Consider the following 21,004-nt stretch of genomic DNA (forward strand, 5'->3'; position numbering starts at 1 on the left):
TTGTGCGAGTTTGCTGTGAACTGTCCCAAAGGTGAGAGGAAATAGCTTTGAGCTCCAGACCGCATATGGCCGCACAAACCCTCCACCACTTCACTTAAAAGCCTGCTGTACAAAAAGCCAAACACACATGTTCAACGAAACAAAGACGTGCTAACCGCTCACAGAGGAGCAGATATAAAGAAAGAGAAGAGCCAGCAGGGGGAAAGAGAGAGATAAAAGCAACCAGCCAAAACCGTCTCTAAGCGTTTTTTCTACATGTGAAGTCAGTCGCGTGGCCTTCTGGGATACGCTGCTCGCCTGTTTGATGCCTTTGAGACTCTGAGACGGCCTCATCCATATTACATCATCTTTACCATGAGCTGTGATCGCTCCTCTTAGAGACGTAAAGGAGCACAGAGGGGAGGTGAAGGGGAGAGTGGCATTTGGGACGGAGGGAGGAAGAGAGGGGAGGGGGGAGCGGGGAGTGGGGAAAAAAAAGATTAGGAAGGAGACAAGAGAGGATGAAAGGAAGAGCACAAGTTGGGAGAAGAAATGAAGGGGAAGGGATAAAAAGGAAGGAGGAAAAAGACAAGGGGGAGGCTTTTGCTAAAAGACACACCGCTTCTTTGAGTCATCTTTCTATAACCCACCACACACACACAGACTCCCATCAGCCCCCTGTCCCTCTGCATTAGGAGCTGCCTTGGGGCATGCGAGGCAGAGATACAGAGAGAGGGAGCAGAGCGGTGGTTGGAGCAGATCGGCTGTTTAGAGCTGTCGTTTAGATAAGGTTAGCAGAAGGGAGACATTTGAGAAGACTGAGTCAGTGGTGTGAACATGAGTGTATCTGTCACATGACTTAATATGAGTTGAAAAGAATTCTCTGTCAGTGTTCATATTACCCCAGAGTTATCCCTCTTTAGTCCACTGGACCCCATTAACATCAGTAAGAACAAGTTATGAGGCTCCAAGTAGAGTGATTTCTATGAACCAATGACCATAATCTTCACAGCCGCCATCTTTTTTGACCGAAAAAAAACAGTTTTCCTGTGATTAATGGGAATTAACACCTTAAATCTGCCAACATAACATCATCATAATGAAGGTCCATAAAAAGTGCATGCAAGGTACAGGGAGTCTTGCGTCATAGTCCTCTTATATTTTCATGATATCTGAGTCCTGACCAGAGAATATGTTGGAAGCAAGCGGCAACCGTCGGTCTAATATTTGAGTGATATTGGAAGTGCTAAAAACTGCAGCTCATCGAGGATCCGCTGAGGCTGGCTCCGGAAAGTAGAAACCACATTCACACCAATTCAAAAAAGACGATCTTTACAGCAGAAATAAACATGTTTATAGCCTGGTACAAAAGACGAGTGTAGTCTGGATAGCTCATTTCTTGATCGGCACACACTGTACGGGGGGGATGATTTTTTTTCTAACGCTGCAATTTAGAAGACATTGAGATTACGAGTCTTCCAATGAGAAGCACAGCTGACTTGATTGGACAGGCAGGAACACTGTAGCTGTTGGGCTCAAGTGCCCGCCTCTTTACGCCGCAATCGCTCGACAGCAGCACTTTTGGCTGCCGCCAACGATTGGCCTCAATGGTTGGAAGTTATTGTCTAAAGTGAAGCCGACCTTACCTCCTCAACTTACATGTTGCGGCAACTAGAGCCAGAGTCTGGCCTGTGGTGAAGTGGCTCCCTACCTCAGGTCGGGGCGGTGTTCTGAAGCAACTTATTGGCTAGTCTTATATTGTAAATTAAACTACCGACAAGTCAACTAGTCCAAAGGTTAGAAATAAATATGGAAAAATGGGCTGGCTAAACACATGAACACAGAGTCTTCAGGTAAACAATGTCAACAATTTTCTGTGAATCCCTAAAGTTAGCAGAGCTAGCACCACCAAGCTTCTGTCCTTCTTGCTTGTTAATGTTCACCTGCCTGTGCTAGTTACACATCCGTTCCAGTTAACTACAACTACATCTCCATTTCTGTACACTCAGGATATGCCAAACTGCACGGCATTGTGAGTTTGCGTGTTTGCGAAACAAGTACTAGAGTTAGAGCCCCAACTAGTGGCAGATGGCTGCACAACAGCTCAGACACAACATTTGCATTTCAGGCCTTCATTGATAAAAGACTAATAACTCATTTAACTGACTTATTCTGGTGTCGACTAGTGAGGCAGATGTGGTCTTACATGAGTCTGGTCCTGCTTGACGTTTCTGCCTGTTAAAGGAAGTTTGTCCTTGCCACTGTAACTTGCTAAATGCTGCAAAGTGCTCTGCTCATGGTGGATTAAGATGAGATCAGACTGAGTCCTGTCTGTAAAATGGGACTGGATCTTATCCTGTCTTGATGTTGGATCTTTGTTAATAACATAACATAGAGTACGGTTGATTTCTTTCCAAGTTCTGTAATAGTGAAATAACACGCACACTATGATGTTAGTGCACATGCATAGTATGCATAGATTAATCCACTAGACTTAAAATGTATAGAGCAGGCAAAATAATGTAATGACTGTTATTGTTTTGTTGTCACTGTTAGTAGGAGTACAGTGCTCTGAAGTGAACTCACATGAGACGGGGGGTCGAGGGTGAAAAAGAGATGGAGGGGGGGTGAAGAAGGGGGAGGGAGGAGGAGGAGGGGTGATGGGTTCTTTAGTGGTTGTGTGATCTCAGCCACCAGTTCCACAGCTGGTGCACCAGCAGGCAGCCCAGCCTGGCCATATGCTGCCTGGGCTGCTCCCATTGCTCCCATTATCCTCGGTTGAGGACCCCCCCTCCACATCCACACCCTCACCCTCTTCAACGCCAACACTGCAACTATTGTCATGAAACAATATATACATTTTAAAGATTACACACTTTATACTTTCAGGATCACTTCTGCAGGCAAACAGGATGCAGTGATAGTGTTTTTTTTGTAATCTGATTATTTTGACTTTCGATCCATCAGGAAGATTTTATGTGTGCCCGATGCTGTCCTCAAAATGCTGATGAGCAACCACACAGTTTTGATACAGGCGTTAAATCTGAAAAGACTCATATGGGCTGTGTTTGCATGTAGACGCGACAAATTGTTTACATCGTTTAAGAACTTGTGGCGTAAAAATTTGAGTAATTAACTTTATATTTTTTTTACTATCATCTTGCCTTGAGATGTCAAAGATGAGGAGATTCCTGCATTGTGCTCATGCAAAATGCAAGATAATATCTTAATGGTTTTGGCTTTATCCAATCATATTAGTGCTTCTAAAATTACCTCAGCTTTTTGAAGTGAAGCCACTCCAACAAGCAAGATCAATTGATAAAAAAATCGATTTGATCAATAAAATTATATTATTATTATTATTATTATTTATTATTTTATTATTATATTTTATATTATATATTATTATTTTACTATTATATTTATTATTATTTTTATTATTATTATTATATTATTATTATATTATTTATTATTATTATATATTATTTATTATTATTATTATTATTATTATTTTTATTATTATTATTATTATTATTATTTATTATTATTATTATTTTATATTATTATTATTATTATTATTATTTATTATTATATATTTTATTATTATTATTATTTTATTATATATATATATTATTATATATTAAGAAACTACAAAAGTAATGGATCATTATTCATACATAGGAATAGTAGAGGTAGCCGTCTAGTTAAAGTCATGTGGGACAGCAGAAACACAGTCCAGGCTGAAAATTCTGGTGCAATCAAAAAAAGTAAGTGCTTGGAAATCATTTAAATCTACAACATGATTCTTCATGAACGCAACAGTAAAGTTTTTTGTGCCAAAATGGGATCAAACAGGCTACAAGCCAGAGATGCCAAAATTGTGTCTGTTACAGGAGAGCTGTGACAGTGTCGGTATTTGATGATCAGGGACCATAACTCTGAGAGCATGTGTGGTTGATTTGATTTACAAGATGAGGAACAAACTTTTTATTTCACCAAGACAGGGAATTTGAATTCCTCTGCTCATGCTCACAGGTGATGTGAGGGAGAAAAGTTGGTACAGTATTAAGAGCCCATGACTGACAGGGGTGTAAAAATATGAGAACGTTTGTGGTGGTGACGTTGTGTGATTTTTTTCATTGGCCCCAAAATTCTCAGGCTAACAAAAGTCTGTGTTATGATGATTGAATGTTACACACGCTAATGTTGACACACCTCTATTTTAAATGCACTACAAAAAGAAACACTTACATTTCTCATCATATTTTGAGAAAAATGGGAGGATCAGAAACCCTGGAGGACATTTTTTCAGTCTTGATTTTTTTTTTCTTCACCTCAAGCCATCTTTAGCCTCCCTGCAGTGTCCCTTTACCCTCCTTCTCAGCATTTACCCCCAGGCTCTTCTCAGCCCTCTTACCCCTTTAATAACCCTCCCCCCTGTGACACTGTAATCTGCCCTCAGGTCTCCTCCCTCGTCCTCACCCTCCCTCTCTCCCCATTTCTCCGTTTCTCTGTCTCTCGTCCTGTGTGGGCCCCCATTGGCACCTCAGGGTCAGCTACAGTTTCAAAATTCCTGCTCTCACTGCTGTCACCTACTTAGCCGTGACCCCCCTCATCTCCCAACACACACTCACACACACTGGGCCACATAACCACATCGACAATGCTGCTTGTGCATCTTCTCCCAGTAACCTCATGACCGACTATTTTTGGTCATGTTCTTACATTTTGTTTTGCCCAGTAGCTCCTCAGGCTGCTCTCACATCTGTGCCCGCTAACTTTCATTAATTTCCTCACTCTTAAGACCAGCCTGAGACCACAGTAACGTTTTTACCCAGTGTCAACAGGCAGAGGGGGAATGAGACAATCTATTTTCTAATATGACGTGTGATCAGTTTGTCTCAAGCATTCCATTCTATTCTGCTTTGATCCTTCCTGTTTCATTCCCTTCTGTTTCCATTCCATTCTGCTTTGATCTGTTCCATTCCATTCCATTCTGCTGTGATCCGTTCTATTTTAATCCATTCCTGTTCCATTCCATTCCATTTCATTATATTCTGCTTTGATCTCTTCCATTCTGCTTTAATCCATTCCATTCTGCTGTGATCCATTCCATTCTACTTTTATCTGCTCTGTTCCATTCTGCTATGATCCTTTCTGTTTCATTCCCTTCTGTTTCCATTCCATTCTGTTATGATCCGTTCCATTCAATTCCATTCTGCTATGATCTTTTGATCCATTTAATTCCATTCCATTCCATTCTATTCTCTTTTGCTTTGATCCATTCCATTCCATTATATCCTGCTTTGATCTGTTCTGTTCCATTCCATTCTATTCCAATGTTTTTACCACAGTGTCAACAGGCAGAGGGTAAAAGTGCCTGGCTCCTTGGATAGGGGGAGCAAATTAAAAACAGCAGAAACACTGAAGAAAGGGTGTTGTGACTAAAAACAAACTCTGCTATCGTTCAGTTTGACTTTGAAGCTTTTGTCTTCTGTAAGTGGAGAAGAATCATACGTCCCTGTATGTACGTCAAGATGTTGGCTTTATCTGACCTGTTTGTGGAAAGTTTTAAACCTCCCTTCTGCAACTGAATGGCATTTCATTCAGTTTGGGCTTTAAAACCGTTTATGATCAGGACATTATGCTCCATAGAAATGCAGCTACTGATGCTTAGACTCATAATCTGTAGCGTAAAAGGCCACCACCCTGTGTTTGATTTGCAGAAGTCCTCCTAATGATCCTCCTCTCACAGAGCATACACTTTAAAAAAACAAACATTTCCCCTCTGTTTGTCTCTGAGACATGTTTTTATTTTCTATAAGCCTTCGATCCCTGTCCTAAAACAAGTATCAGTAAGTTGTCAACCTTCATGTCTTCACACTGCTGGAGCAGAGTCATATTGGCAGCCTGGCAGTTAGTCCTCATTACATATTGATACAGCTGAACATACAGTAAAGTGTGTATTAAGTATTAAGCACTTTAAATTTTTCCCTCTCTCCAAATTTGTGAGCCAAATTTGTGCATCTTTAATGTTTTATTTACTTGCAGCTGGTGAGCTGCGGTATGATAATTTCTGCCTCTGCTGTGGGGAGCTGGGGTTTACAGTGTCACACACACTCCTGGGTGGCTCACACACAAACACACACACACACACACACACACACACACACACACACACACACACACACACACACACACAGACATACACACACAGATTCACAAACACAGAGGCACATATGAAGCAGTGTGCACAAACACAGGAGGAAATACATAAACATGGATTTCTACACACATAAATTAATAACCCAGATATAAAAATCTTACTTTGAGTTTTCAGAGGCAGATCTGATTGGAGGGATTTACCTCCTATCACAGGGTTAGGGTTAGGGCGGGGTTATGGCGGGGCTTGCAGGTTCCTAACTAACTGACCCTCGATGTTGCAGTCATCTGTCTCAGTTGCAGATGTCAAAGAGCCGTTATAAGAGAGGGAGTGTGTGTTAAGATGTGCGGGTGGGGTTTAGGTGTAGAATGCATGTGTTTGTTGATGTTAAAAAACCTGCAGTGGTTTGTATTGAATTACAATGCTGAATGTGTGAGATCAGTTAACAGCTCAGGATAACTATAAATGTCTGTCTTCAGTGATACAAAGCTCTATCACCATTTACAAGTCCTTATTAGCGACATTTAACACTAGAAGGGCCAGAATTCCATTTCTAGTAGAAAGACCACGAGAGGTAATTTTGACTGCTAGATTCCAAATTGTATCATCTGTTATAATAAATACCCAACATAGAGAGTGATATGTTTATTATTTAAGGATATACTACATATTTATGTAGAGGATCACATTTTCCACAATGACTCATTTTTATCCGCTTCTTATTTAGATAGATCCTCGGTCTGCGATGTACATTTCCTGGAACATCTGTCAGGCTTCCTCAGCAGTCATCTCTCTCTTTGAGCTTCTCTTTGCTATGATTGCCAAAATAGAGTTGTCTACTTTTCTCAGTTTCAATCCAAGACCTTTCAAATTGCTTTGAACACTAACTCACGGCCGTTCTCTAAGTTTTAAAGAAGTAGTTAAGCATGATCATATTGTTGCCTTTTGTGCAGTTTGTATAAACACACAACTTTAGGAAAAGTCAGGAACTGGCAGCGCTGTAATCTTTTTTTTTTAAATACAGAGTTTTTGTTTTTTTATAGGATAGCTGAAAAGAAACAGGAAATGTGGGGAGTAGAGAGTGGGGGAAGAGATGCAGGAAATGGTCGACCGGCTGGGAATCGACCCCTGCGAAGAAGACTGTTCCTCTGTACGTGGGGCGCTTAGACCGCTAGGCCACCAACGCCCCAATGCTGTAATCTTTAATTTAACATAGTTACATGACATATAAATGGGAAAACAGTCAAAATGCCTCCCATGGCCGTTCTAGAGTTAAAACCTGGAATTAAGATTTATATCGAAACTCGTCAGGTTAATGTGGCTAATTTTAAGTGCAATGAGTATCTCTCTGTGAGTGTTACAAAAGGACCTGATAATGAAGAAACTTCTCAGCTCCACTGACTTTAGTATCCTCAAATATTGTAACAATATTTGAGCTTGTTCAGAGGTTTCAACAATTTGTTGAAACCTCTGAAGAAGCGTCAAGACTTTTACACAGCCAAAAACATAAGAGCTTATGTCTTTTCTAGGGGTGCAAAACACAGAACACTTTCCTGTACAATCTGTTTGCCTCTTTTGACCTTTCAAATTAAAGTGTGTTCGATCAAAACAAGAATTAAAGCAACCCGAGCATAAGAAAGTAAAAAATAGCAAAATAAAAGCATAACTTAGAGCAGCTGCATGAGGTAGTCTCTTCATTAGATCAGTGAAAAGATAAATTCTTGTTCTGTATTTGAAAAGTCATTGGTATATCCGTCAGTTAAAGCCAAGACTCCTGCAGAAACATCTGTTTTTGAAAAGCTGCTGGTGATCATTTGGGCTTTCACACAGAAATGCAGAAACTTGATAGAGAAACACACTCACATGTTTCTCTATGAACCTGATGCTGCACTGTGGTTTGATAGTCAGGCCTCTTCCTCCTCTTCCTCACTGCACACAGGACACAGCAGCGGTCAGTGTTTTTTGGTTAAAACTGCACGACAACAAGGTCGAATTTCAGAGAGAGAGAGAGAGGAGAGAGGGAAGGCAAATATGACACCTCTTCAGCATCCCTTTAGAAACTCTAACACACACACACACACTCACGCACGCACCCACACACCACACACAAACACACCTTTTGTTTACTAATCATTCCACCTTTGAAATATTTTTAGAGTTGGGAGTCTGTGTGTGTGTGTGTGTGTGTGTGTGTGTGTGTGTGTGTGTGTGTGTGTGTGTGTGTGTGTGTGTGTGTGTGTGTGTGTGTGTGTGTTTGTGTGTTTGTGTTGCACTTGTGTGTGTACGTGTGCGTGCGTGTCGTTGTGTGGAGAGAGAGAAGTACGAGGTTACCCTAGAGACAGCTGACTATCAGGGGAAGAGGAGTTGATCGCTGTGTGTCAAAGAGAGACAGACTTGTGTCATTTATTTTTAGAGTATAGTGTTCATTCGCAGTATAAAGTACATCTTTATAGTTTTACTCATAAAGGGACAGATCTTTTTTAACATGCACATTCAGTAATTTTATTTCAGCACGTATAATCAGAGCTGCATGATGGTGCAGCAGTTGTGGTGTTTACACCTTACTGCTGCAGTATTGCTAGTATTGACTTTCTGCATATTTGTTTGTGCACTGACTGACACTAAGCTCCTCAGCTCAGGTCATTCAAAACATAATGGGAGCTATAGCTGCTGATTGAATGCAGGCAGCATACTTCAATTTGTTGTAGATGCAGGAAGATACAGAGCAGGCCAATCTTTCTCTTCAAGTAATGCTTGAGGAGATGCACGTCAGACTATGCGCATAGGCTTCTTCTTAGCTACAGGACTCCACAAACATATGCTACGGAGTAGATTCAACTGAGAAGTCTAAATCAGACTTATCAGTGATGGAAAGAGACAATGGCTCCAACAAATATTGGAAGACAGGGACTTCAAATACCGAGTGGAACCTGAAGTCAAGATTGAGTGAGTTGACACAAGCTTTAGGATAACCTACTGTTTTTTTTTTGTGCAAGTAAACAACAAATCCAGGTTTCAAAAAGCAAGACAAGTCCTTCTCCTGGTTTGAGAGACCTGATTTTGTTACCAGGAGAAAAAAGGATGTGGCATGTTTACGCCAAGCGGCAACCTCCGGTCTTAAAATATGAAGCCCATGCGGAAGTGCTAATTGCAGGTCATTGAGCATCCACTTGAGGCTGGCTGCAGAAACACCGGAAACCACATACACACCCATTCAAAAAAGATGATCTTTGCAGCAGAAATAAACATGTTTACAGCCTGGTACCAAGAACGGTTTAGTTCTGAGTAGTTAGTTTCTATCGGCACACATTGTACGGGGTTGAACTTTTTTTTAACTCTGTATTTTCAAAGGTATTAAACTTATAAGTTTTGCCCAAATAAAAACATACCTGACTTGACTAACAGGCTAAAAGCCGCCTCTTATCCTCACACTACCTCGTAAGCAGTTATGTTGTTTTCAGCATTTCCAATATGGCACCTGCCAACAATAGGCTTCAAAAAAGGGCTCCAGAAACAGATGGGTGAAGTCACGGATACTACGTTGGTCTTTTTACACAGTCTATGGTTTAGGCTTTATCCCAGTTTCTGGAAGCTGCCGGCTACCTGCATGAGCTTGGCCTCAGCTTAGTGGTGCATCAGCAATACACACATAGCAGTGGCAAGGAGAGCAACAAAGAAACTGAGATATGTCTTTCAGTAATGAAAAATGAAATATAAGAGGAAGTTTAGTTGGAGAAATCATAGACACGCTGACCTGTTCAAGTCTGTGGTGAACCGCTAACATCGCTCCCTTGTCGTTTACAGTGTCAGTGACAGCCTGACAGCAGTCAGAGTTGAGGACATGTTTAATATTTGCTGTGCTCATGCCGTATCTGCAGCACAATGTTGGCATTTCAAAGTGCTAAGACTAGAGACCGCAGTCTTTTCCCCAAACATGTGTTTCAATATGACCCAAATGTCAGTGCTTCAAATCACTAACCAGCTGTTAACTCACGTGGGAACTTATAAAATACGAAACGTCTTACTGCAAACTTTATATTGAGAGTCCGACCAAGGGTTTCATTGCTGATAATTTGACCACTGAGAGCTGCGAGTGCAAAAGGGATGCAATAAGAGCATGCTGTATTTGAAGGGTTAGAGCAGGAGCGGCCTCTCAGTGGTCAAAGAGATGCAAACAGACTGAAATGTTCTGTATGATTAAAATGATATGAGATGAAAAGAAAAGAAGAGGGCATGCAGTTAAAGTGTAAACATCTTAAATGAACGGAAAAACTGCCCCAACATGACTGAGTGCTCGAAGGGAAACCACACATGCACGAGGACCTGAACCAGGAAGCTTCTCTCTGTGAGATCAACCACAAAAAACGGGTTCAGGGTCAGAAGAGCCAGAGGTCACAGAGAGGTCAAAGGTCAAGGAGCTCATCATGTAACCTGAGATGGAAAATGAGGTCAAAGGTTGGATATGACCAGAGAGTGGTGACAGATTCAACGTGGTCGTCTTGTCTCTTCTGTCACTCCTGCTTTCATCAGGACGGAGGATCAGCAGAATAACTGTCTGGATTTTCAGGACTGTAGTTATTTTCCACTTTCAGGCGTTAAAACACACACCACACACAAACACACACACACACACACACCACACACACACACACACACACACACACACACACACACACACACACACACACACACACCACACAAACACACAGACTACACACACAGTCACAATCCCTCTCCCTCTCTTTAATCACATCTACTTTCATTGTTTTAATATGCCAGCCCTCCCCTCTTCCTCCTCTCTCCTGAATCTCATTGGACAATGAAATCTGGAGTAAAGTGGGACTGATCCTCATAAATCATTAAGCAAGGTTTGTTTTGCCTTGCGAATGTAATTAATACATAATTAATATTTAAAGATCCACTCGTTTATCAAATTTAATTTCTCTACCGCGACAGATGCAGAAGAACGGGGAAAACAAACAAACGGAGGTGTTTCTGACTCAGAGAGAGAGAAAGAGAGGAGAGGGGGAAACAAACAAAGGAGGGAGGTGAAGAGGAATTAGCGCTAATGAGGAACAAATGAGGCGACGTCTTAATTAGCCGACAGGTTGCAGCTCGGTCCCAGAGGCAGAGGAAGTTCACTCCGTCGCTTTGTCAGGTTATAGATGCAGTGATTTACTTTCATATCACAAAAATGTGAGGACATTTATCCTGTTTCAAACTGAACAGTCAACGATTAATTCACAGTTTTATTATAATTTGCAAAAAATGATTAAAAACTGAAGATTTTATCAACCAATCAAAACTTTCAACTTTAAAATCTGCTTTCCCTGTCGTTTATTCCTCCCTCCCTCTCTCTCTTTCTCTCTCTATCCACGCTCGTCCTCTCTCTCTCTGGAGACTGTCATGAGAAGGCGCTCTGTGCCGTTAAGTGGGACCACTTTACCCTGTCGATACGTTCAATAGAGAGCTATTGACCTGAGCAATGAGAGGAGCTCACAGAGAAAGAGAGGGAGGATGAAGAAAAGAGAACACAATGAGGAACAGTAGAGGCACAGTAGACAAATCTTTGTTATTCAATATAATTAATTATGAATGATTTAATATCATTGTCAGTGTTTTTAATTTCTTTGATCACTATCAGTCTGTTTGTTTCTTTGTGAAACACTTTGGGCTTCATTTCTAAGAAGCAGGCCGTTCCTCCCCTCTCTTATTGCCCCTTTTTACTTGTATTGATGAAGTATTACTTCCTTGTTTTTAGCCAATAGGCCAGCACATTCATGAAAGATCCTCCCTCTCAGCTGATCAGAGAAAAGGCTGGTTTATACTTCTGTGTTGACCCTACGCAGATGTGGTCGATGCGGGCGTGAGAACTACATACTTGTGCGTCCATGTGTCCATGTTGCAATTGTCCGCCAAAACCCTTAAGGGCAGGCGGTCACCTTGCTTACTTTTTCACACCGATGCCAGCGTATTATGTTAATTTACAGCTGATACATGTTTATCATACAGACATGATTACAGGGAAGAATAGAGAGGCGACGTCAGAGGAGAGGAAATACACGGCCGATGTGCAGGGATCCCGGAGGGCTGTAAATGTGGGAAATGAAATGCCGCTGAGCGGACCAGTCACAGGGCTTGCGGTCCGTGTGGATCCAACGTGTACTTTGGAGGAGGTGCACGTCAGCTATGTGCGTAGGCCTCTGCGTAGGTATGGGAGCTACGCCCTCGGTTCGACGCAGAAGTATAAGTCAGTCTTAACTCAATATGTGTGCAAGCCGCTGCTGAAACCGGTCCCGATGTAGATCTTAATTTGTGACGCTTCGGCTATTTTTAAGATGTTTGCTGCTATGTAAAATAAATGCAGTATAATCACAGTTTTGATTTGTTAAATGAGGTTATTCATATTTATTTTTACTCACGCAGCTTAACTTTGCAAGAAGAAATAAGCACAGTAAGCCAAACAGCACCTGTATGTGATGAATGGCAGCAGTTATTGCTCTCATTTATCTGTTTTTATTCTTTTAATTTGTTTTGACTTTTCTTCTTCACTCATATTTTTTCTTTAATTTGATTTAGTGTGATTTTTATATTAACTGCTGCTGAGTACAAACATCTTATAACCAAACTATTATTACCAGGCTTCTGGAGTTGACATTAATACTGTCTTTTCTGAAATGTTTGTTGAGTTAGGGAGAAGGTGTAAGAAAGAAAGATAGGATGAAAGGAAAGAAGTTGTCAGTAGAAATTTTAACTAAAGGTACAAGAGAAACACAAACTATAAGACAAGTGATTGAGAGAATAAAGGAAACAACAAGTTACAAACCTTTTTGTTTGCACGTATGCCTGCATGAAATAGCAGGAAGCCTCTCTCTCTCTCTCCTCTCTTCTCCTCTCCTTCTCTCCTCTCTCTCCTCTCTCTCTCTCTCTCCTCTCTCCTCTCTCTCTCTCTCTCTCTCTCTCTCTCTCTCTGTGTCTCTCTATCTCTCCTCCTCTCTTCCTCCTCCTCTCTTCCTCCTCCTCCTCTCTCCTCTCTCTCTCCTCCTCTCTCCTCCTCTCTCTCCTCCTTCTCTCTCTCCTCTCTCTCTCTCTCCTCTCTCTCACACACACACGCACTTCCGGGGCCCTCACTCTGATGAAAGCAGTTCCTGGCTAATGGTTAATTTCATTCCACTGCTCTCTGCCATGTTGAGGACAATTAGCCCAGAATGGAGCTGTGAATATTTAATGACATCCACTGCAAGGTACAGAGAGAGAGAGAGATGAGAGAGAAGGCGAGAGAGAGACATGGAGAGAGAGAGCGAGAGAGAGAGAGAGAGGGATTAGTCAAAACATTAAAGAGGGAAATGCCCGTCAGAAGGAGGGGAGAATGATGAAATCTGCCCGCTTTGCTGCGTCTCCTCAGATTTAAAGTCTTTTTTTTTAAAGGGGGAGTATTTTTGCCTTTCTTTGACAGGACAGCTGAAGAGAGATAGGGGTGTGGGAGTAGAGAGCGGGGGAAGACGTGCAGCAAATGGTCATGGCTGGGAGTTGAACCAGCACTGATGCAATGACCCTGCCCAAGCTGCACATGTACTCCGATTGGCTAGGGTCAGTGAGAAACAATCCTTCCTTCAGTTTAGTGACTGGTCACGATAAGGAAAATATAGAGTTGGTTAAAGAGTGCAGGACTTCCTGAAAAGGCCCTAAACGTTGGAAAGTGTGAATCATAGAAAATTAAATAAATCAAGAGCGATATTGTCTAGGGAGGCTGCTGTCCCGATTCCCCATGACTCTTCGTGACTCATAATTGCTTTCTTTCACTCTCTGTAGTTTTCTTACTCAAATGGTGATTTGGTTTAATTTTCCTCATTCTCATCTCTTGGAACTCACTTCTCTCTGTCTTACTTTTTTGTTTCAGACCAAACACAGCCCAACTACTATAGTAAATTAAATATAAGGAGGCATTAAAACTGATCACATTACTCCAGACTGACACCATCACCAGGTTCTTCTCATATTGTCTGTTGTTTCCTCAGTGATCATTTGAATCTGTTGCACAGGGGCGTGTCCTGAGAGGTGACCCCCCCCCCCCCTCCTTGAAGTCTGATTAGCTCCCCATGATGCCACCCCAAATATCCCATGTGAGGTGGGACTTAAATGGCTGTGTTGCAATAAGTTAATGCATGTCCCTGTGGCACTCACATGTTGATTGTAAAAGTAGATAAAAGAGTAAATCAATACTGTCACTCGTGTTTGGGCACACACACTTCATGCAACCTTTCAAAGTCAACGCTGCAGCTGGGCCACCCTGGTTAAAAAAAGTCAAGATGCACATCTGCTTTTGCATCGTGCTTCGGCCTTCATGGTCTCCTTTTGTTTCAGTACATCCTGAATTTTAAAGCACATCTCTATTTTTAACTTTTGACTGCATATACGTGGACTTAAGCATCCCACTCTTGTGTTCATGCATGAAAACATCAAATCCTGATTTAAAAAAAAAACTAGAATAAGACTTTAGCCGGGGTTTGAGAAATCTGATTTTGCAACCTGAGGAACTCTGCAAGAACAGGGGATAGTGCTGCATGTTTATCACTTTCTCTTGTTTCTGCATCTCACTACCCGAGAAGGCAAAGCCTCAGTGAAGTGATGCATCAGCAAAACGCACATAGCAGCAGCAACAAGAGCGTCTTACTTAGTCTTGATCTTACTAGTTGGGGAAATGTTTAATATTTGTTCTCACTATCTTCTCCGGTCACTGGAAATTAGGTGCACGCGTTGTATCTATACACACAGCAAGATACTCAATCAGGAAAGCAGGATACAAGTATTTTTCATGTATACAGAGATATGAATAAAAAGGCTTATCTGTGTGCATGTTAACTGTGATGGCTCATCCATGTAACACACTTGAGTGTGAAACTCAGCCCTTCACTCTGCAGCAGAAGTTTGAGCTGAGGAGTCTGTGCTCACATTTTAAAGTGTTTTGTGACTGTAGCTCCAGAGTTGACACAGACTGTAGAAACATGACCACTTTTTACAAGACTTCAACTTTATGCGCTTTTCAAACTGGAGTTGGAGTTTAAATTTAAAAGAAAAAGAATGAAGAAGTGATGTTTACTCCACCGGGGCCCGGCTGCTTCACCTCCTACTTCTGCTACAGTAACTCCGTCACCTTTGGACTCTCAAACTCACAATTAAGCTGAATACAAGATGGCGGCTTGGCAGATAGAGTTCTGATCAGATGGACTATTCAGCTCGTACCCTGAGGTGACATGTGATGGCTACACTGTGGCCTGTCAATCCAAATCACACCTGCAGCGGACCGACACAGAAAACTGACAAACACGGAGCAGGACGCCTTAATTGGTGAATTGATCCTCATCTGCCAATCAAAACTCTGAATTATTAATTGAATGGATGACAGTATTGAGGAGTCTGATTGATTGGATGAGGAGCTGGGATGCTGATGGGTTGTTATGGTGATGAGGGTTGTTATGTGATAATGGAGGGCTCATCATTGAGCAGTGGAAGGTATTGATTGTGTGTTTGACAGCTTTACTGCCTCAGTGTCTGGCTGAAACAGATTATATTACATGTTGCACGAGCATGCTCCTTTAGTTTTTTCCTGAAGTCTCTCTGAAAGAAACAGCTTTAATAAGAGCTTAGCAGATTAGCAGAACACCTTCAATGATCTTTTGTGTAGTTTATTGTCAATTTAAAAGCTATGTACAGAAATGTATTTGACATGCATCTGTCTTAAAAGCATTAGAATATTCTGAGGCTGATAATTGGATCATAATATACAGATATGAGCATGGTATGGAGAAAAGTATCCAGCTGCAAGTTTGTTTTGCCTGTTTCAAATTTTACAGACCCATACAGCTCCAATTTTAGTATGAGGAGAAGTTTCTTCCATCATCATAAATTTACCACTCTGATTGGTCACTCATCGGCTCTGATGACGCTGAGACTGCAAAGAACAAAATAAACATATTCCCATTTCAGGATGGTCACTCTCAAGTCGACTTTTAGATCTTAATCAATTTCAAAACCGTGGAAGACCCATAGACTGTTTAATAAATGGACGTAGTCTCTCTCTGACGTCACCCATCTGTTCCTGAAGCCAATTGTCGGTGGGTGCCATATTGAAAATGCTGGCTCAACTTAACTTCTGTCAAGTTAGTGGCGCATCTCAGCTTTGTCTCAGCTTCGTCTTGGGAGCGTGCCCCTGCGCTGCTCTGTCAGAGAAAACGCTTCAAGTCTATTTTCGACGGAGCCCGCGCCCAGCACGCGTCGATCTTCGCACAAAAGAACGACCTGGCAGGGAAGTCAGGTACGAAGATCGCATGAACATCCGCCAATTTCAAAAATAAAACATCATATGTGGACTCCCGACCGTTTTAAAGATTGTTTAGAAAAGAAATACTCATCGATTATGGATGATAACTACAGCCACATATATGTGATCCAGGTCGACTACAACAGGACTTTAACTGATAACTGTGTCAGAAGGTAAACAGGACAACAAAATAGAGCCAAATTATTCAAATTAAACTCTTCTAAACCTGCAAAAACGAACTTAACAGTTATGCAGCATACTCAGTGATGATTAAAGCACAAAAGTAACAGAATACTGCCCAAATGGGCAGAAATTCAACCACAGAAAGGCTCTGTAACCTGTTGTTTGTATGTTGTTCTCTCTATGCTGGACCCAGCTGATCCTGCCTGCTCTGAGTTGGAGCTACGCTCCAAACACGCACCCTGTGGACCAGGGCGCAAGCCCTCAGACGGAGCAAAGCCGTGTCACTGACGGAGCGTGGCGCACAAGCATCCTGTGAATTATCGGGCTAAGTGGAGGAGAAACACTTGGTCAGGAAGTAAAACTCAACTAGACACACAGGGAGCAAGAATACCAAAATAAAATGGGAAACACAATAGATTACAGTAAGATACAAGATGAATATTACACAAGACATGGATCACTAATAACATGAGGAAGAAAGAGGATAAATTATAACTACACAGAAAACCACACAGGGAGGAAACAAGACCTGACACACAGGGAAATCAAGAACATGAAACAGGAAATTACAATACAAGGAGAACACAAACTAAAGAAAGCCACTCACAGTTCAGACAGAATATATTTTGAATATATTGTATTAAAGTGCACACCAATTGAAAAAAATACCACAACATAACAATACCAATTAGTAAAAAACAGAACAGTAAAAAGAGGGGGAAACATTTTATACGGTGAGTAAACTAAAGCTTTGTTCCACTGTGTTACCGTCTTTAATCATAAGGGACAAACTGCACCATCCAGCTAGTGACCACAATTGTACTGTGAGGGGTTAAGATCGAGTCCTCAGGTGTAAACAGTGCAGCTCCAGTTTATGTTTGATTGTACATTCCTCTCTTTTCAACATATTTCCAGAAACGTACAATCATAGGGCGTTTAAAGTATGTTCCCTAAAGTATGTTTCTGACATGTCTTACAGACGGGATATGTTAGAGCAACGTTCATCGAGAAACAGATTTGGAGTATCATCAAGTATGCCTTGAAGACACAAAACAGTTTACCTGTTGCCCTCCCACCACACCAGGAAACAGCCAGAGGTAAACACAGAGACCTTGGTAATAAGAACCTTCTCCACATCCAGGAGCCTCTCTGGTTAAGCTTTACCTGGAGCCGTGGGGAGAGCATATGGCACATGAGGCGGAGGATCAGCTCTGCAGTCCTGAATACGATCCTGTTACTGTGTGGTGACATACAGATAGTTGTGTTACCGACAGCTGCTGCTCATGAATGCCACGCTTGTGCCAGCGCCGGGTTAGAAGCCAAACGATGTGTAACTCTTAAATTAAAGATCCGGAGAACCGCTTAACTTAGAGGAGAGAGTATCAATTAACTGATGATGACTTCCAGGAGGGAGGGTTCCAAAAACACCAACATATATACAGGGAGAAAAAAGGCAAACATGCAAATACATCTGATGTCACATACAGTATTACATAAGTATATAGGATAGGTCATTATGTCAGTTATTGAGAATCTTTTGCATGATTTACAGCTTGAAAAATCTCTGTGTTTATCTTATATTGCCTTTAATGCTTCAGACACAAGAAGCACCTCTGGTCTTAAAATAAGAAGCCAATGCTAAAAAGCTGCAGTTCCTCAAGTGTCCACTTGGGGCTGGCTGCAAAAGCGGTGGAAACCACATACACACCAATCCAAACAAGCTGAGCTTTACAGCCAAATAAACATTATTTATTACAAATGAATTTGTAAGTTGAGTAATGGTCGGAATTTGATCTGGAGGTCTGTGTAGTCTTCAGTATTATTGAATGTCTCCTGAGAACTTTCGTCTTAAGTAAACCTTTTTCTGCCCATCTGAGAAAAAACAAGGATTCAGAATAAATGACTTCTTTAAGATCGTCTCTCGGGTCACTGTCAGTTTTCTTTTCTCGCACTCTAAGCAGTTTTCTCTTCTTCAGTCTCTGGTGTATCAGGAATGGAAATGAAGAGCAGGAGCATAATGCACCATATTGATATCTCACATGTCAACAACAGAGCAGATTACCTTCACATCTTAGAGGCTCTGACCCAACCTCGAGTGCATAACATCCGCACTTCAAACTCATCAAGTCCCGTCACTCAGCCGGCCTCTGATAGTTGAGTCGCCTACTTCCCCAAGATTTAAGCTCCCATCGACCTGGATCACAATGTGTCATTACCAGGTTGGACAAGTTGACTTCCACTGGCTTAAACTGACCGTTAATAGGTTTTAGCTCATTTTTAAATCAATCAATAATTAGCTCAAGCCCTCGTAGCGTGAGGAGATTATATCAACACAGGAAAGCTTTTTATTTTAAGTTGCTCCAATTTGTTTGTGTTTTCATCATGACAAAGTTTACAACCAGATTGTGAAAACATCAACTAAACAATGAATAATAAGTTATATAATGATCTTTAAATTTGTTGGATATAGATGTTATTACCTGGGGCCAAAGCCAGGTTAGCTGATGTCCTGTTTCCAGTCTTAAAGCTAAACTAACCTAGACCAACTGCAGGCCTTTGCGATGAAGTGGAGTAATTTTCTATTTAACCCTTGATAAGAAAGCAATATGTTGAACTTAAATGTCAAAGTATTGCTTTGATATAGCAGTAAGTTTTATAGGCACTACTGCTGGGATGAGCAATTATATCATACAGTTTGTAGTTAGTAAGTTAGACCATGTTGTCAAGTCACCTCACCTCTAGTGTGAGGAAAGTCTCAAGTCTTCAGTGTTCGATTCACCAAAGAAGAATCTAAGTCGAGTCCCCATTAGCTGAAATCAGATTCTGACTGATCCTGTCAGTGTGTCTGGACATCAAATCATCAGTGAAGTTACAGTGCTGCGCCTCTTTGTATGAGGAGACACATTCATCGATTCTGCTGCTGTGGGATCAATGCAGGTGTCCTAACAAACTCAAAAATACCTGCAGCCCACCTGCCTTCATTCGGAATTTTAACCAACCAAACATCTTAGACCCAGAGATTGAGTTACTTTAGAGGCTGTGTTAGCGTTAGCTTGATAGTACCGTATACAACAGTCCAAGAAGCTTGAGGATCTTACTCAAGTGTCTGGTTCATCCTGAGCAGATGTCCACCAAAGTTGAGTTTGTCTGTCTTCTCCTCGATGCTCTGTTACATAATGGACCTGTTACACTGCACTGCATACTGTACACTATTTGAATGCAAACTCACATTCGAAACTCACATTCGTAGCGTCTCTTGGACATCCTGGTAGGAACTGTTGGTGCACATGACAGCACATGGGTATGCTTGCAGATGCACAACATGACAGAAAATACTCCAAACTAAATAACTTATTAGGTCCTGCAAAAAAACAAACGAACAAAATATATATATATATATAAACAAATAAAAATTATACACCAGTCTTTGAACATAACTGTGTCCTCCTCCACATCGTCTGAGTCTGAATGCAGTCAATGCTTGAGTCCTAATTGAGTCATGAGTCCTAAATCCCAGTGGGGAACAGAACTCAAGTGCTAGAACACTGGTCCAAACTGTTTTCATTTTGCATTCAGTCAAAACTAAATCCAAGGAATCTTACACTGATCTCATCTCTGATTGTCTGCATGTTTCCCTTCAACAGGTTCATCGTGAAGGTCAGGATTGGCCAGACTGCAGCTTAAAGCACTGATGTTCAATACTGCAACCCTCTGAACATCCTCTGAGTGCATGCTTGTGATGAAGAATCAAGGAGGAGGAGTTGAAGTCAACTTTTCTGCATTTAACAATCTGGTTCAAACAAAGACATTTATTTGCAAACTCTTGTAGCGGTCACTACGCATTGTGGAGCCAGTTTGAGGTTCAGTGTTTTCTACTTTTGATCCTTGTGGAAATGTCATTCCTAGGTTTTTTCCTCAGCAGTGAAGCAACTCGTACAGTCATTTTGAAGCACATTATGCACAGTTAAAGAAATAAAACACAATCAATTTTTGCATTCTTAACTTCACAATCCTCATTTCTCTGATTTGTGCTTGCGTGTGATTTTTTTTAAGCCTGTCTGGTTTGGCTGGAATGAAGTGCACGGGGATAATGCACCATATTGATATCTGATGATGTCAAAACACAACAAATTACCATCCCGCCGTCTCTAAGACAGACTCCCTAAGATTTGATCCATAAATCAGCCGCACTCGGCACTCATCAAGCTGTCTCACTCACAGGAGCATTAATGCGTTTTGTTGATCAGCATTTCAGAGGCCATTAAGAGCAGAGAGAGCTTTGATAGAAAAACACAGAGTTACAGACCTACCTACAGAGATGGGGGGTTATTTCTGTACTGATGGATGTTTGTGCACAT

At 41.4% G+C, this 21,004-nt stretch overlaps 1 long non-coding RNA gene across 2 annotated transcripts in view; it reads left to right on the forward strand.

Annotated features, from left to right (window-relative positions):
• Positions 1–20,619, forward strand: part of LOC117812438 — a 71,519-nt gene extending 50,900 nt beyond the window's left edge. Inside the window, exons 4-5 of one of the 2 annotated variants that reach the window (XR_004631211.1) lie at positions 17,626–17,743; positions 20,291–20,619. This is a non-coding gene — a long non-coding RNA (uncharacterized LOC117812438). The remainder of the gene's footprint in view (positions 1–17,625; positions 17,744–20,290) is intronic. The other variant, XR_004631212.1, reaches the window with a different exon arrangement.
• The last annotated feature ends 385 nt before the right edge of the window (positions 20,620–21,004 follow it).

The sequence above is a fragment of the Notolabrus celidotus genome, chromosome 5 (assembly GCF_009762535.1).
Source record: "Notolabrus celidotus isolate fNotCel1 chromosome 5, fNotCel1.pri, whole genome shotgun sequence".
Classification (NCBI taxonomy): domain Eukaryota; kingdom Metazoa; phylum Chordata; class Actinopteri; order Labriformes; family Labridae; genus Notolabrus; species Notolabrus celidotus.